The sequence below is a fragment of the Ochlerotatus camptorhynchus genome, unplaced genomic scaffold (genome assembly GCF_037179485.1).
Source record: "Ochlerotatus camptorhynchus isolate MF236.1 unplaced genomic scaffold, CSIRO-AGI_Acam_v1.1 ptg000015l, whole genome shotgun sequence".
Classification (NCBI taxonomy): domain Eukaryota; kingdom Metazoa; phylum Arthropoda; class Insecta; order Diptera; family Culicidae; genus Ochlerotatus; species Ochlerotatus camptorhynchus.
The window spans coordinates 3,716,984-3,734,534 of NW_027040507.1; the positions used below are offsets into that span (position 1 = coordinate 3,716,984).

Genomic DNA, 17,551 nt, shown 5'->3' on the forward strand with positions numbered 1-17,551 from the left:
TCTAAAGATGTCGTTTAATTTTTGATTTATTATATTAGCAATCCAAACGATGCTGCTCGCTGGCTGTCTAAATAGGAAGCAAATCCTGCCATTTCGAAAGGGACCGTAAGGTACACGCGGTGGTGGGGGTGGTGGTAGGATGAAGGAATGCTCAAAAGTTATAAATTCGTTGTGAGGCTGAGAAAAGGGTTTCGGTGTTTGAGGAGAGAAAGTTGTGTGCTAAATGGCTGAGGCTGAAATAGCTCAAACCGACGACGACGACGACGACGACGACGACGACGAGAGGACACAGTTGGTGTCTCATTTTGGAGGACACCCATGGTCGACGATGATGATGGAACGAATTTTCGGCGGAAGGACATGCACTGAGGTGAGGGGAGGTGAGCTTTGTTGGATGATTTAAAATATGCTTCCGCCAGGAAAATGCTGCGCTGTTGGAAGTGAAACTGGTTGAAGAATAACGAATCAAATGTGACATTGGCGGAGTTTGCGTAAATCGAGTTCTATGAGCAACTGTCACAAATATTGACATATGAACCGTATTAACCTATGATTGGTTGGATACATGCTTTCTGTCAAACGTTTCCCAAGATGGTTCGTACGTACAAACCAAAGCACATAAGAAGGGTACGGCCAAATAATAAAAAAAAACATATACAATTTCAATATGCCTAACAAATAGTATTATAGTGAAACATGTCTTCAAAATCGCTGGATAAGTCACGAAATTCCTAAAAATATGTCAATGTGACTATAAAGCCTATAAATAATGTCCATCCATAAATGTAAATACATTATAAATGATTCAATCCATGTAATCTTATTACTATTTCATTGCACTTCAGATGATACAACTGGCATCCTTGAGAATCGGTTGTATAATTTGAAGAGGAATGCTTGGGGTATTGAAGTAGAATTCGACTACTACATCAACTTACGTTGACTGGGTATTAATCATATTCTTTTTCTTTGCTACTCCACAATAGTAAATCATTCATCTGGCACTACAAAAATAGTGTTAGTCATGTTTCGTAATTTTTCCACTGTTGTGCAATGCTTAAGGTGAATCGCTGTGACATCCTTATTCTCGGAACCACTTCGAAACTTTAAGTGCACAAATAACAGCTTCTACGACACGTGAAACATTCAAATTGTTACTCTTCGTTTGCTGCACTGTAGCATACATGAAGTAGCAATATCAGGTGAAATTGGGTACTGATATCCGAGATTTGTGTAATTGAAAATTTGAAGTGGAAGTGCATGTATAACCTACCTAGCGGCCATTTGTGGACTCAACAAGGAATCACCTTAATATACGTGAGATATACAAGTAGTGAATCCAAGGAGTAGATAAGTTTCATTTTGGATTCTTGCTTTAGGACAGTGGATCTCAAACTTGATAGTGTTTGAGAATCCATCATGATTCAAAAAAATCAAAAATGGCATAAACGATACAATTTAATTGCCTTGAAAACTTAAAAACAAGGCCTTAGATACACGCAAATAGAGGGTTATCCTGCATCGATAAAGTAGCCGCAAAACATTAAAAGTGATTTGCAAACGCCAATACTTCAATGAAACGACAAATAACCTTAGCCTAAAGTTCTACAGGCTCAACAGTGTCTTGTCCTATGTACCAACATATTTTTCAAACTCATCCCGCATCATAGAATTCCACACCAGCATGTGATGCATAATACAGTATTAACAAAATATGTTCCATTCTCAAAATTGTCCCGAAGTTCAAATCTTCATTCAACGATTAAACGAGGTATTATTGAACGAAGTCTCGAGTAAATTTGAGGACCCAAAAAGCTTCGTTGAGCCCGATTATATCATGTGGGATATATATTTGTAATGCAAAACATGTTGGGGTCTTCGAGGATTGGATTGGACTTACCATGAACGCAACGAAGACAAAATAAATGAGAGGAAGAGGTTCTAGTGAAGACAATGTTAGCCTCCCACTCCGAGTTCTGATTGACAGTGACGAAATAGAGGTGGTCAATGAGTTCGTGTATCTGTGCTCACTGGTGACCGTCGAAAATGATACCAGCAGAGAAATTCAAAGACGCATTATGGCAGGGAATCGTGCCTACTTTGGACTCCGGAGGACGCTCCGATCGATTAAAATTCGCTGCCGCGCGCCGCACGAAGTTGACTATCTACAAGACGCTGATCAGACCGGTGGTCCTCTACGGCCACGAGACCTGGACTATGCTGGTGGAAGACCAATGCGTCCTTGGTGTTTTCAAACGGAACGCAAGTAACACAAATTCACAGAATTATGTTATGAAACTACTATACAACCAAATCCAGTCATATAACGGTTATATAAACTGTTATAGAACATATGTGTTGCTCGGGAAGGTGTTGCGTACCATCTATTGTGGAGTGCAGATGAATGGCGGAACGTGGAGGAGGCAAATGAACCACGAATTGCAGCAGCTGCTGGGAGAACCATCCATCGTCCACATTGCAAAAATTGGGCGACTACGGTGGGCTGGGCAACCAAGTAGAAGCCGACCTGCGGACTACGAAGCTGGCGAAGTGTGGCCATGGATCGAGTAGAGTGGAGACGACAGAAGAGGACAACAAGGCCTTAGCCTGATTGCTAAGTGATAAGATAAGGTAACCGCGAAGCTTCATGGGACCTTATCACATCATGTGAGATAAGAAGTTCTATTAATTAAAACAGTTCCACTCTCTAAATTATCCTGGGTTTCAGCTCTTGACGTTCTACGCATTCAACATGGTATTGTTCGATGTCTCGAGAACCCAAATTCTTCGTGAAGCTCTATATTATCATGCAGGATATAGAGATGAAATGACAAAACACGGTGAGGTCTCAAGAAAATGAAGCAATTCGATAAAGTTTTGATTGGTTCTTCAAACCATACATATGTATATGGGAGCTTACACCATGAGGTTCTACAGATCAAACTAATGTTTGTAATACGTATTTGAAGGGCCGTAATAATTTGATCAATTCAACTTTATATCCAAAAGCGGAGCTGGTGGTGTAGTAGTAAGCGTGATTACCTCTCACCCCAGCAGACTTGGGTTCAATCCCAGTGGGCGCCACCGACTCCACCGAAAAAATAAATCATAGCATCGTACAAAACATTAAATAAAAAAGAAATAAAAAAAACATCCAGAAAGACAGGAGCCATTATGCAACAACATCCAGAATGCATACATAGTTTAGATAATAATCTTTACTGACTGTGTTTTCACAAGCATAATCCAGATAAAACCTCGTGAAATACATAAACCAATAACTGTCATATGTCCGCAATTTCCAAGGTTATTGTCACGAACGATTATCAAAGCAGGATGCAAAAACAGCTTTCTTCCAATTCCCGTAGAACGTATGGGATCATATGACCTAATATTGCTTCCGTTTTCGTGAAACAGCAGTAGCTTCTCTTAATCTTACGATGCACTCGCATATTTTTTATCGGTTCTGGGCGCTCATCGAACAAGCGACAGTGATTGCTGGTATTCGTGTGCAATGTTATTGCTCGGCTTACTACATTGCGCTGAATGTAAACAAAAGCTTGTGGCAACACTTCTCATAAGTTTCCCGTAAGCTAAGTAAAATTCGACTAAAATGACAAGATTTGATCATTTAAACAAGGTTGAACATTATTTTTTAATTCTATGGACTTTTAAATAAAGGTTAAAGTTTTACCAAACTGCTCTGATTTAGGAAAAATGTACCGAAAACGAAAATAATTTGTGCGATGATGGGTTATGGCAATAAATTTCGATTTCTGAGTTGTCGAGTAGGTGCATAGAAATTTAATTTTGATAAAAGTTCTGTTAAGTCAATGCGCTGCGAAACGATATCGTTTACAAATGAAACCATTGCATATTCATGACGCTCTTTTAATGTTTGTATGTTTATTAGCATGCAGCGTACTGCATATGATGGGAGAGGAAATCATGTCCAACCTAATTTAGGAAGGGCATATAATAGAAATTGTTTTTTGTACTGATTCTAATCTTTCTTCGTGCGTGATTGAAAATGGAGACTATACAATGCTGCAATATTCTAGTATTGACCTCACATAGGCAATATATAGTGTTTTAGTTGTCAGTCCGCATCGTGCTCTCTTGCTGTTCGGATTTATTTGCTTTTTGCTGAAGGAAGTGTTACTACTACCTAAAGCTACAACAAATTTAAACAAAACTTTTCAGTGCTCAACCTGTAAAATTTCTACCTTGTTCAACTCTTATTCCTCTTCGATCCTTGTTTGGACCCTACCCGAGGTAACCCTTCTTGGATATCGATTTGGAAAATTCCTCTTAGATCCTTCAGATTCTTATAGTAATCTGCTTGGAAGTCGATTTGGATAAAAATTTACTGCCGCCATGGCACCTAAACGCAAAAGAAATGGGAAAACTCTTGACCCCCTTCTGATGAAATTAATTTGGGTAATCAATTTGATTTGCTCACGGATGATGGAAATGCTCCATCATCCAAGAAAAATTCTAGTAAACTTTCCCGGCTTAATGCCAAGAAGGAAAAGATTCCCCTAGATAACCACTTCCGATTTCCATGCTCTTCGCATGGAACTTTTGAACTTCGTGAAAGTTAAGTTTTCACTACAAATTGGTCGTCGGAGTTAATGCCGTGTATTGGCTGAAACCTTGGACGGATTTAAATGTCTTCTCAAGTATCTTACTGAGAAGCAGCACAATTTTTTTACTTACGACACCAAAACTGAACGTGTGTTCAAGGTTGTCATGACAGGACTGCCCAGTGGTGAATCTCTGGATCAGATCAAAGATGAACTGATAAAATTACTTGGAGTTATGCCACTCCAAGTAAACAAAGTGAAATCCCGTCCTGACGATTCGCGCAACGGGATTTCTAATGATTTTTACTTAGTTCACTTCAAGTGTAGTGAACTAAACAGCCTTAAGGCCTTAGAAAAAGCTAGCCTTATGCTCCATGTCCGAGTGAAGTGGGTACACTTCAGGAAGACTAGAGGAAATTGCCAAAAACTCGCCCAGTGCCGTAAGTGCTAGGGATGTGGTTACGGAACTAAAAATTGTTACATGCCAGCTAAATGCATGAATTGTGGTTTTTTTTTTTATGCCAAATACAATACTAAAAAAAAAATTCAAAATAAATTACATTTCATTTTTAACCTAGGTGCTCCAGTTACTACAGTAACTTACCAGCCTTAATTGTTATGATATATATCTAAGTGTTTTTACATTGTTCCTGTCTTGGCAATTCAGTATTTTAAACAGGTTTTTTAAACCTGCATGTCAGTATAACAATTGATAGCTTAAAACTAAATAACTAAAACTAAATCTTATCTAAGTATAAAGGGAATTAATCGTTGCAATTGAGGATTGTAACGATTTTTGCCGGAAATTATTAATTATTTTGTTGGACATTTGTGCTAAAGTCTCAACATTCGAAATTCTATGTACTTCGGTAGTACTGTACCAGGGAGGCAACTTCAAAATCATCTTCAGAATTTTGTTCTGAATTTTTTGAAGTGCTTTTTTCCTGGTAGTGCAGCAACTAGACCATATTGGCACAGCGTAAAGCATGGCCGGTCTAAAAACTTGTTTAAATATTAGAAGTTTATTCGTCAGGCAAAGTTTGGATTTCCTGTTTATAAGAGGATACAAACATTTTATATATTTGTTACATTTGGCTTGAATGCCCTCAATGTGATCTTTAAAAGTTAATTTATGGTCAAGTATTAATCCAAGATATTTCACTTGGTTTGACCAGGAAATTGGAACTCCGTTCATAGTGACTATGTGACTACTACTAGGTTTCAAAAAGGAAGCCCTGGGCTTATGTGGAAATATTATAAGTTGAGTTTTGGAAGCGTTGGGAGAAATCTTCCATTTTTGTAAATAAGAAGAGAAAATATCTAAACTTTTCTGAAGTCTGCTGCAAATAACACGAAGACTTCTTCCTTTAGCGGAAATGCCTGTGTCATCAGCGAACAAAGATTTGTGGCAACCCTGAGGCAAATCAGGGAGGTCCGAAGTGAAAATGTTATACAATATAGGCCCAAGAATGCTACCCTGAGGAACTCCTGCTCTAACAGGTAGTCGATTAGATTTGGAATTTTGATAATTTACCTGCAGAGTTCTGTCAGTTAAATAATTTTGAACTAATTTCATAATGTAAAGTGGAAAATTAAACTTTTTCAATTTAGCAATCAAACCTTCATGCCAAACACTGTCGAATGCTTTTTCTATGTCTAGAAGAGCAACTCCAGTTGAGTGGCCTTCAGATTTGTTTGAACGAATTAAATTGGTAACTCTCAAGAGTTGATGAGTAGTTGAATGCCCATGGCGAAATCCAAACTGCTCATCTGCAAAAATTGAGTTCGTATTGATGTGAAGCATCATTCTATTCAAAATTATTTTTTCAAAAAGTTTACTTATTGAAGAAAGCAAACTTATTGGACGGTAGCTAGAAGCTTCAGCTGGATTTTTATCCGGCTTCAAAATTGGAACAACTTTTGCATTTTTCCAGTTATCAGGAAAGTATGCCAAATGGAAACATCTGTTAAATAATTTTACCAGGAAAGACAAGGTACTCTCTGGGAGTTTTTTGATGAGGATATAGAAAATTCCATCATCACCTGGAGCTTTCATATTTTGAAATTTTTTAGTTATAGACCTTACTTCGTCCAAATCAGTCCCCCAGGAATCATCAAAAATATTTTCCCGAGAGAAAATATTCCGAAAATCCCGAGCAACCTGATTCTCAATAGGACTAGTAAGACCCAAACTGAAATTATGGGAACTCTCGAATTGCTTAGCAAGTTTCTGAGCTTTTTCCGAATTTGTGATCAAAATTTTACCACCTTCTTTTAGCGCTGGAATTGGCTTTTGAGGTTTTTTCTAAATTTTTGTGAGTTTCCAAAAGGGTTTGGAACTCGGGTCTAATTTAGAAATATTATTTTCAAAAGTTTGTTCCTCAGTGCAGAGAATCGCGTTTTAATTTGTTTTTGCAAATCCCGCCAGATAACCTTCATGGCAGGATCGCGTGTTCTTTGAAATTGTCTCCTACGGACATTTTTAAGACGGATCAAGAGCTGAAGATCATCGTCTATTATAATTGAATCGAATTTAACCTCGCATTTTGGTACTGAGGCAGCTCTTGCTTCAACTATAGAAGTAGTCAGAGATTCAAGAGCATAATTAATTTCATCTTTGGTTTGCAAAGGAATGTTTGGATCGAAGTTATATTCCATAAATGTTCGATATTGCTCCCAATCAGCCCTATGGTAATTGAAAGTAGAGCTGTTGGGATTAGAAATTATTTCTTGGGATATTTCAAAAGTTACTGGAAGGTGATCAGAACCGAAGTCAGCATGGGTAACCAATTGGCTACAAAGATGACATGAATCAGTTAAGACCAAATCAATAGTTGAGGGATTTCTTGCAGAAGAAAAGCATGTTGGGCTGTTTGGATATTGAATAGTGTAATAACCTGCAGAACAATCATCAAACAGAATATTACCATTGGAATTGCTTTGAGCATTATTCCATGAGCGGTGTTTTGCATTAAAATCACCAATAATGAAGAATTTAGACCTATGACGGGTAAGTTTCTGGAGGTCACCCTTGAGAAAATTCTTTTGCTGGCCTACGCATTGGAATGGCAAATAGGCAGCTATAAACGTAAGTTGTCCAAATTTTGTTTCAACAGAAACTCCCAAAGTTTCAAAAACTTTGGTTTCAAATGAAGAAAGTATTTTGTGTTTGATTCGTCTATGAATAATGATGGCAACGCCACCACAGGGTCCATCAAGACGATCATTTCTATAAATCAAGTAATTTGCGTCCTTCTTAACCTTATGGTCAGGTTTAAGGAACGTTTCAGTTATAACGGCAATATGCACGTTATGAACTCTCAAAAAATTAAATAGCTCGTCTTCATTATCTTTAAGAGATCGAGCATTCCAATTTAAAATGTTTAATGCTTTAAAATCCATTACTGAATTTTAAAGTCATGACAATATTATTAGCAAATTTTACTCCAGTTTGAATAGCATCAAACATGGAGTTAGATTTAAGCATATCAGAAATCATGTCAATTAATGAATTCTGTAAAATTCCATTTTAGGGGCAGTAATGCTTCCTAAGTCAAAATTGTCAAAATTTCCGTTAGAACGTTGGTTAGTATTTTGATTTCTACCCGCTGCAATAGCAGCATAGGTAGCTCCATTAACTCGCTGAACATTGTTAGCAGCAAGGGGAGTAGGTACAGATGAAACATTTGAAGCAGGGGTGATATTTGTACCTACGGGTACGAATGTAGAATTTGTTCCTCGCTGACCGTTGTTAACAGCAGAGGAATTTGTACCTGACCGGAAACGTGGAGCGTTTCTTACCTGTCGGTTAGAACGAGATTGTAGGATCGCTTTGCGAGTCTTACATTCCCAAAAATTCGATTTGTGGTTTTCACCACAATTTGAACATTTAAATTTCTTAGGATCTTCCTTCACAGGACAGTCGTCCTTTGCGTGAGAGGAATAACCACAATTCATGCATTTAGCTGGCATGTAGCAATTTTTAGTTCCGTGACCCCATCCCTGGCACTTACGGCACTGAGTGAGGTTTTGGAAATTTCCTCCAGTCTTCCTGAAGTGTTCCCACTTCACTCGGACATGGAGCATAAGGCTAGCTTTTTCTAAGACCTTAAGGTTGTTTAGTTCACTAGACTTGAAGTGAACTAAATAAAAATCATTAGAAATCCCGTTGCGCGAATCGCCAGGACGGGATTTCATTTTCATTTTGATTACTTGGAGTGGCACAACTCCAAGTAATTTTGCCAGTTCATCTTTGATCTGATCCAGGGATTCACCACTGGGCAGTCCTTTCATGACAACCTTGAACACACGTTCAGTTTTGGTGTCGTAAGTAAAAAATTTGTGCTTCTTCTCAGTAAGATACTTGAGAAGACATTTAAATCCGTCCAAGGTTTCAGCCAATACACGGCATTCACCCCGACGTCCAATTTGTAGTGAAAACTTAACTTTCACGAAATTCAAAAGTTCCATGCGAAGAGCATGGAAATCGGTAGTGGTTATCACAATAGGGGGAATCTTTTCCTTCTTGGCATTAAGCCGGGAAAGTTTACTAGAATTTTTCTTGGATGATGGATCATTCTCATCATCCGTGAGTAAATCAAATTGATTACTCAAATTAATTTCTTCAGAAGGGGGGTCAAGAGTTTGCCCCTTTCTTTTGCGTTTAGGCGCCATGGCGGCAGTAAATTTTTTATCCAAATCGACTTCCAAGCAGATTACTATAAGAATCTGAAGGATCGAAGAGGAATTTTCCAAATCGATATCCAAGAAGGATTACCTCGGGTAGGGTCCAAACAAGGATCGAAGAGGAATAAGAGGAGTTGAACAAGGTAGAAAAAATTTTACAGGTTGAGCACTGAAAAGTGCTGTTTAAATTTGTTGTAGCTTTAGGTAGTAGTAACACTTCCTTAAGCAAAAAGCAAATAGATCCGCACGGCAAGAGAGCACGATGCGGACTGAATGAATTGTGGTGATTCCTCTCACGCAAAGGACGACTGTCCTGTGAAGAAAGATCCTAAGATATTTAAATGTTAAAATTGTGGTGAAAACCACAAATCCAATTTTTGGGAATGTGAGACTCGCAATGCGATCCTACAATCTGGTTCTTAGCGACAGATAGGAAACGCTCCACGTTTACGACCATGTACAAATTACTCTGCTGTTAACAAAGGTCAGCGAGAAACAAATTCTACATTCGTACCCTTAGGTTCAAATATGTAGCGGCCCCAGATTATGACTTTTGAACAAATCAAAATAGCGCTAAAGGCCAAATAGCGTAAAAAAAAAAATTAGATTTTAGGTGTCAGAATGCAATGAAACTTCAATGATTTGATCTCGTCTAATTTTTCAAAACGGCTTATTCTTTACTTTTTAATAAACCATAGCACGGAAACGGCTCATCTGATTGGAAAGACGCCAGAGTTAAAGTTGTAGAAAACAGGATTGCTTTTACAAATAAAATTAAACGCAGAAGAATAATAAATTTTTGTCCAAAATTATAAAAAAAAAACTGTTAATATGCATTTGAAAACATAGGATATTTTAATGAATTTTAAACTTATGATTATTTGAAATCCACTCAAAAATGCTAACTTTTTTTAAATGGGCACAATAAACACTTCAAAATTGACCAACATAAACTTTTAGGAAAAATTAAACTGTTTTCCATTAATTATGTTTATTATTTTTTATGCAGAAAACATATTATATAAATATTGCGTAAAAAAATTCAAACATGTTACTAAAAGTTGTTGTTCTACGATGTTGGTCAATTTTGAAGTGTCCGTTGAGCCTATTTATAAAAGTAAGTAATTTTGATAAGCTTTCAATTGAACATAACTAATAAAATGTACATACATGACATACCTTAAAATGTACTCTAAAAAAAAGAAGTTTTAACAGTTTTTGATGAAAATGTATGTTTTTTTTTCTGAAAAGGCATTTCAGTTTCTTACAACTTTGATTCAGACATCATTTTGATCAGATGAGCCGTTTTCGTGCTATGATTTATTGAAAAATATCGAATACGCCATTTTGATAGCTTAGGCGTGAGTCAAAATGGACGAATTCTGGCAAGAACTTGGTTCATATCTCCTTTTTTTTTCCTCTGTTCAGGACATAACACCATTGCGACCAGTAATTTGATCTATTGTAGTATATCCCGTGTCCTTAGTTTAGTGCATGTCGACTCTAATTGAAAGGTCCCGCTATTTATACCTTTCGGAGTGTTGAAACATCCTCCAAAGGCGCGCCCCTTTGTCAGTCAACATTGGATTCCTTAGCAACAAAATTAAGGAATGACATCGATAATGACCTTGCATCAGAACCCTAGTCTTAACCACTTCAAACTAGGGAACAACGAATAGAACTAACTCATTTTTTCCTTGTTTCAAGATCATCCTCGGTGAACAAAGTCGAGTCTTGTCACTATCAACAAGGCATAAAAAGTAACAAGGACACACATCTTAGTCCTTGGATTACTGAAAAATCTTGTCCCCCTAGTTTGAAGTAGTCAGGACTAGGAATCGGTGGTAGGTCTTACATCCCATAACGTACCACGAAAAGGTGATCTATCCACGTTACGGGGTTTTGAGCATTGCCCCTAGTGAACAATTAAGCGAAGTTTCATGGAATATACTTAAAATCTATTCGGCAGCTGCCACAAAACTGCTATAAATTTAAAAGTAGGAACGCAGAAATAGCAAAGATAGCGGAAAAATGGCATTGAAATTAAGAAACATGTACAGTTTAGCTTAAACCTGTGTAAGGCTAAGAAGTGGAACCATCATCATTGCAATACAAATTTTCGAAACACCAACATATTTAAGACAAAGTAATTACTCATCGTACTCCAAAAGCTTAAATTGAAAAGATTTGATTTATTATACATATCATAAGATTATAGAAAATTTTAGATATTAGAAAATCGTGGATCTTAGAATTTCGTAACAATTGGTAATTTTGTTCCTCGTCGAAAAATATTAAACCCGTACTGCTAAAGTGGTAATCAAATTTAGCGTTCAGTTCATAACCAAACGAACAATTTTAACAATGTAAACTGTATTCAAACGTTATACGATATGAGGCAACCTTTACTCAACCTCTAATTAAATCAGCAAATCTGGCGAACTTATTCAACTAACATTTTCAGCTTTGTAAGCCAACTTTTCCAGCGTTGTGCTGTAAAGTAGATGAAAAGAAGCTGCAGATACAGCTACAAGCAAAAGCTAGCAAAATAGTTTTCGAGAGCGTTTACTCAACTTTCTCACAACCATTATTCAATTTGTCAGTCGCACTGAATAACATCATCCAATAAACGCTAATGTCACTTCTATACACACACACTAATCAACTTTCAACTTGTAGCTGCAAAACAAAGCTAACAAAGTGAATATATTACTCATTTGATGGCTTCTACACAACCAACCACTCTTGCTGAATAACATAAACATCAAAAGTGCTTTTTCAACAACTAAACAACCTTTACTCAGCTTATAAACTGTGTTAGAGCAACTTCGGAAGCATTTTCACAGTTAACTAAGTTTATTTTTAGACGTGTGCAGTTTTACAGCTTTTACTCTGCTCTTTTATAGCTAGTCGAGAAAAGTGATTCATGTGCACTATTATAAAGCCTCTACTCAGCGATTTTGTTGTAGAAGGGCATGTTGATTTGTTTACATCAGTTCAAAGTGTTGGCGTAGTACAGTTGGTAGTGTCAAGGTTTACCAATGAGGTCGTCTCGAGTTAGATTCCAGGTTCCGGTGCAGGGTAAATAATTTGGTGATGATTTGTAACTAATTTCGATTAATTTGATTCACAGCAAAATAAACTCAATAAATTCCTTCATAAAAAAGCGTAAACAGTATTTAACTCGGCTTCAAGAGAAAGCTGTGTAGTGATTATTGGATAACCGGGAAAAGGTTGAATAAGCGCTTTTCAAGTTCACACACAACTAAACAGCAGGATAACAGCTGTATAGAAGCGTTAATGGATATGCAATAAGAGCTTGTCCCAACCGTCCCAACAGCCATAAGTAGCTGACTAAGTTCACCAGATTTGCTTTTATAGAGGTTGAGTAAAGGTTTCCTCATATCGTATAACGTTTGAATGCAGCTTGAGGCTGTATAAATGAAATGTGTAAAGCGTTTACATTGTGAAAATTGTTAGTTGGGTTTCTACAACAATATCGCTGAGTAGAGGCTTAATAATAGTGCACATGAATCACTTTTCTCGACTAGTTATTTCAGATTTGTAAAGGAGCGGAGTAAAAGCTGGAAAACTGCACAGGTCTAAAAATAAACCAAGGTGACTTTAAAAATGCTTCCAAAGTAGCGCTAACACAGTTTATTAGCTGAGTACAGGTTGTGTAGTTGTTGAAAAAGCACTTTTGATGTTTATGTTGTTCAGCAAGAGTAGTTGGTTGTGTAAAAACCATGTAATGAGTAATATATTCTCTTTATTAGCTTTGTTTTGCAGCTAAAAGTTGAAAGTTGAATAATATTTGTGTAGAAGTGACATTAGCGTTTATTTGCTGGACTGACAAATTGAATAATGGTTGTGAAAAAGTTGAGTAAATGCTTTCCAAAACTATTTTGCTAGTTTCTGCTTGTAGTTGCATCTGCAGCTTTTTTCAGCTACTTTACAGCACAATGCTGGAAAAGTTGGCTTATAAACCTGAAAATGTTGGTTGGGAAGGGTACAAACTGCGATGTTCGATTCTCTTCGTCAATTTTTTCTTTGTGTTACAGCAGTTAAGTGAAACAATACCGTGATGTTCAAGATTAACAAGCAAAAGAAAAAGCAAGCACCAGAGTTTTTAATAGAAGAGCAAATCGATTAATAGAATCGGTTATTTTAGTTAGGTCCATATGATTCTGGATGGTAGAAATACTCTCAATTTTGTTTTTACGAGATTTTGTTTTGGCTCTATTTTTGATCGTGTGATATCATTTTGCAACTAAATTTAATGCAAAACAAAATCACAACAAAAAAAATCAAAGAAAAATGAGACGGTATTAAAAATGTCGTACCTATCCATTAGGGCAAAATTGAAAAAAAAAATCAAGACCACGTTAAAACAGAATTGAATGTGATTCATTACTATAAGCCCAACAATCGAATCTGCTTGCTTCATAACCGCATTCTATAATAGACAAGAGGGTCGTCAAGTTGAGTTTCCAGAATAACTGTTCACGTTCGATAATTGAAACACTGCTAAGCTCCACATCACAAATGACACACAAACTCACCGATTCCCGAGTATCACCACCACCTTCTATTGAACTATCATCCTCAACATTGCGTCTTTACAACGGAGTCGTCCAGGGGTCACATTAAGTAACAAAAACGAAACGACTTTTTCATACAACCGTTTATTCGAAAAACGCTTCGTTTCTACGTCCCCAATGAGGCCCCAGGTCTTCCAATCCATGGTCGTTTTCGTCGTCTTCATAGAACTGTGTGAGTTGTGACACACAGATGACTCGTTATCTAAACTTATTTGCAATAAATTTGGCATGGCTCATAAAAAGGATGTATCGAGAATTATGTTTATGTTTACGTTGGGCACCGCGTGACGTGATGACGGTTTCGTATCGCGACACAGACAATACGAAACAACTATCGAACGGTTGAAGAATCCGAAACCAAGACGCGCGCGGTGGCGCCACCCAACGATACCGTGGGAATGAGGGATGTTCCACCTAACCTTAACATCAAGTTTCGAGTAAAATCCGATTCATAATCCATCTCTTTTGTATAAATTATTAGTCAAAATCAGTAGTCATTAGTGTATCAATCATGTGTAGAAATTGATCATCTCCACATTTCTGTCTTCAAACAAGACACAGGGAAACTCCGCTTTTTGTGTGAAAATACGCTACATAAAACCCGTTTCAGTAGGTATTTTCCTCCTTGTAGCGTTTCTACTCCAACGAATATAGACGGGACGACTTGTTTGGAGGAAGGAGAGGTGACGAACGCTTGTTGAAGAAAATTTTGAAACGCACCCATCAACGTCAACTCTGAGAGGAAGGATCTGCTCCGCGCTGCCTGCCAGTGGTGGAGTGGTGGGTAAATATTTCCCCGCTTTCTTTGAATCGTAGTCTCCCATTTCTTTCGGCCATTACCAAGATTCACAACCTTCAACTACATACACTTAAAAAGGGCACGCATATAATAAAATGAGAGGAGGGAGATGCTGGATTGTGCAGGGAAGAAGTCGCTGCAAAAAGGGATGAGCGCGTTAAACATTTATATGCATCGTCGCCATTCTCGGTTGGTTGTTCAGGGATGTTGAATAGGTTATACCGTATCGTTGGTGATTCGTTGGAGGTGGTCCGTGAACCTCCAGGTGTCCGGAAGTTGGATGGATTTAAAGTTCGGATTTTCAATGTGATTGTTTCTGAAATATTTCATTTTGAAATATTCCCAAAAATGTGGGAAGGAGTAATGACTAAGACCGCCTGAAAGAGATGCTGGTATCGTAGCCTTGGCAATGTTTTTTCCTTGATTTCTGAATCAACAATAGAAAAGGGCCCATCAGCATTTGTAAACAAACCGTTCCAAAGCCCATTCCTCACAAATCGAAGGCCACCCACACAAACCAACACCATCATCGTGTAGGTAGAAGTTTCCCCTATCCGATGATGGTGTTGGTTTGCGTGAGTGGCCTTCGCTTTGTGAGTAAAGGGCTTTGGAATGGTTTGTTTACAAATGCTGATGGGCCCTTTTCTATTGTTGATCCAGATTTGTTTTCCGTGCTGAGCACCAATGCTACCGACGTGCCAGGAAGGCAGCTCCCACACCTGGACCCTACCTATCGACCCATCAACTCATGAACCGGGGACCAACGGCTTTACTTCCCTTCCGAAGGAAGGCGTGATCAGAGATGTTATCCCTCAGAACATCCCGGCGGCGCCGACTGGGATTGTACCCAGGCCTGCTGGGGTGAAAGGTTATCACGCTTAACACTACACCACCGGCGCCGCTTAGGCCAAATAGTTTAAAAACTATTTTTTTGACGCAACCCTCTACGATTTGCACGAAACTTTGCGTAATTGTTTGTTATGGGCAACCATTCATTTTTTTTTGCAAAAATTCGGCCATTGACAGAAAATAGCTCATCAGCAACTGGCTTCGCGATGGTCAAACTTCCGGAGATCAGGCTTTCAGCGGGAACATTCAGAATGGGCCCCCTTCCGTAATAGTTTTCGTAGCCTCATCGACTCTAGTACCCAGATGATGGAGATGGATAAATTCAGCTATCTGCTATCATCTTTGTCTGGTGACGCACTGCAGGAGATAAGTTCAGTGTAGCTTTCCGCCGCTAACTACAGTCTAGCGTGACATGCGTTGCTAAACTGCTACGAGAGCAAAATGCTCACATCGACGAACTTTCCACAGCGGAAGGACTGAGAAATGAGAGCTACAGCGGACTCAATCTCCTCATTAGTGAATTTGAGAAGAATCTTCAAATGATGGCAAAAATTGGCGAAAACACAGCGAAGTGGAATACAATATTTGCGCACATGGTATGTAGTCGCCTGGATGCTACTACTTTTAGAATTCGTGATACTCATCATAACTCCAACAAGTCCCGATTTATAAGAACCTCATCGATTTTCTACGGCGTCATAATTCTACGGCGTCATTGTTCCGTGCTCCAGTCAGTAGCTCCAGCAAAATCCAATCGCGAAGATCATCCATCATCGAAGCCAATGCAGTAGTCTGCCACACTCACTACCGTCAAATTAGTTGGAAGATGTCCCTTCTGCAACGAGACATGGCATTCTGCATTTCATGGTACATACGAAGTTTCTGCGGATGACGGTTGCTGAGAGGAATGAAGCCATCATGAAAAGAAAGCTGTGCCGGAATTGCCTCAATCCTGGGCATTATGTGAGGACCTGCGAACGAGGAGTGTCCGGATTTAAGGTAGACCAGGCTAACAGTGTCAAAGAAAATAGTCAACTGAATAACGATGACGAATCGGTAAAGTATGCGGTCGGTCATAAACCTTGCCAAAATGTGAACAAAACCTGATGTGAAAGTGTTCAAACTAGAGGTTACCTCCGGGAAAGACGATGGCTACACTTGGTTTTCCGTTAGGCTCCTAGAGGGGAGATTTTGTTTATAATTAACTGATTTGAATAAATAGAAAATATTTTTACCCGCTAAAAGAAGTGTGGTGCAGTCAGTGATGGAAATCAATGAGCAAAGAAAAATAACTCTGCACAAATAACTCAAGAGTCAAGTGGTATCAGCAGCCGGAAGAGGAGCTATGCCGAGTCAGCTGAAACGAAACCAACCAAAAAGTCAATCATATTGATGCATACAAAGCAAATCCTCAGAAACGACGCAAAAATGGTGGTTTGTACTTTAGAACCGAACTGTCCTTATGCTCAAAAAGTGTTTCGATCACAACATTTCGACCGACATTTCCGTATGGCCCATTTATCGGCCTAAAACTTGTTGTGTATTGGAGAACCGTCAATAAAACCCCATGAAGCATCAGATCCTGCCATCACCGTCCGTATGTCAAAGCAGAGATTGATTGGCGGAGTAGTGAAGCTAGTTACCATCCATGGACTACCATTTGCATCAGTTGAGTGGGAAGGCTTCCGTGATATTTTGGATCCTTTAGTAAGCCATTCAATATCACCTTAAACCGACATAATATCACGGACTACATTAAAACAGCGGCTGAAGGAATAGATTGGCTTATCATACAAGAGCTAAAAGGAATCATACTCTCTTTAAAACTTGATATTGTTTCGAAAATGTATCGAAGTTTTTTGGGCGTGAACTGTCAGTATGTTTGAAGCAGCGAAAGATTATTAAGAGAAAACTTGGTATGTGCTGATACTAGAACCAATTTTCATTTTATGAATTTTAACCGCTGAAACTGTAGAACTAAACAATGATGATGGAATAATATCTGATCCGGAGTGGAATCTGGAAAGCGC

The 17,551-nt window shown here is 38.3% G+C and overlaps 1 pseudogene; it reads left to right on the plus strand.

The window, feature by feature from the left end:
• The first annotated feature begins 223 nt into the window (after nucleotides 1–223).
• Nucleotides 224–17,502, plus strand: LOC135701720 (uncharacterized; annotated as a pseudogene).
• The last annotated feature ends 49 nt before the right edge of the window (nucleotides 17,503–17,551 follow it).